The sequence below is a fragment of the Etheostoma spectabile genome, chromosome 12 (genome assembly GCF_008692095.1).
Source record: "Etheostoma spectabile isolate EspeVRDwgs_2016 chromosome 12, UIUC_Espe_1.0, whole genome shotgun sequence".
NCBI lineage: Eukaryota > Metazoa > Chordata > Actinopteri > Perciformes > Percidae > Etheostoma > Etheostoma spectabile.
In genome coordinates, this window is record NC_045744.1 from 1,782,287 (window position 1) to 1,783,637 (window position 1,351).

Consider the following 1,351-nt stretch of genomic DNA (forward strand, 5'->3'; position numbering starts at 1 on the left):
ACACACACACACACACACACACACACAGACTCTTCTGGACATCCTTGTGCATCTCTGACTCAACAGGCCTGAATTAAACACATGACCTAAATCAAATGTTACGCTCCATCCATTTCTGGGAACAGGGAGTTTTGTTGATAATAAAATGTCAATTACAAGCCAAAGGGAATTACCTATGTAATGTTTTCTCTCTTTTTACTGTAAATTTTACATTGAGAGGACCGCTGTTTATCACCAGGTAGATATCATGGAAGAGAACATGATTGACGAGAGTACTCATGACGTACAGCTCTTGTCAGCAGTTTAGTTGTGGAGTGTATGACTGCATAATGTTCCTGTAAAGCTCTTTGGTTTGTGTCTTAACAAGCGGTGCTGCCTTTCTCTCCAGCGTCCTGCTCTGATTTTTCTCTGTCTGCTTATGGACGGATCACGGTATAATTAATGAGATCTGAGCCTCTTGTTTCCCATGTGCTTAAAGTGAAACATGGTGCAAGCAAGTGTTGAATAAAAAAAAAAAAAAAGGCTTTGGCTCTTTATGCAGGAGCTGGGAGTAAGCAACTCATTAAACTTTCATATTGTATTTTGTTTGTAGAAAAACTTGAGGACATTTTTCTTCTTCCTTTTGATGCAGTTACACACTTTAAAGTCTGCCTCGGACAATCACAATCAGGAGCAGCCTGGGATTTAATCAGGCTTCAAAAATTCTTTTACTTTTTTTTACTTTTGCATATGCAGGCTTTCATTTCCTCTCTTAAAAGCTTTTTGACAGTACTGAGAAGGGAAAGCATTTCTCATTTTCTGTCTCCAAATGGATTTTTGGATCAGTTGGATCTACTTTTTTTACCTCGAGGCCTTTGGTTCCCAACTTTCTTATACATACTGTACATTCCAGAAAAATGAGTTAATTTATATACATTTTAAACTTGATTTTCTTCAACATTTTTATTACTTATTTAAAAGTGGATGTCAGTGTTTGCTACCACTTGTGAGTGGCAAAAGTTGGTTGTTTTTACACAACTTTACATCTATAATTTGACTATTTAGCTTTGTATTTCAACCATTTATAACCATTTACAATTACATTTCAAAAAGTCAAAGTCAAAGTCTGCTTTATTGTCAATTTCTTCACATGTCCAAAACATACAAAGAGATCAAAATTACGTTTCCCTCTATCCCACGGTGACAACAAGACATTTTTAACCAATTAGGTCCACAGACAAACATAACATTCAAGTAAACAATATAAAAAGTAAAAATAAGAAGAAATATACAATGAGGAAAATAAGAGCAACAAAATTTTAGTTAAAAAATGTGCAATTATGCATACAGTTGACAGTCAATGTAATGTGCA

General features: G+C 35.0%; 1 protein-coding gene across 1 annotated transcript in view; it reads left to right on the forward strand.

The window, feature by feature from the left end:
- LOC116699084 (neuropilin-1a) overlaps positions 1-1,351 on the forward strand; it is a 120,158-nt gene that overhangs the window by 80,812 nt on the left and 37,995 nt on the right. The gene's annotated exons all lie outside the window — the stretch shown is intronic.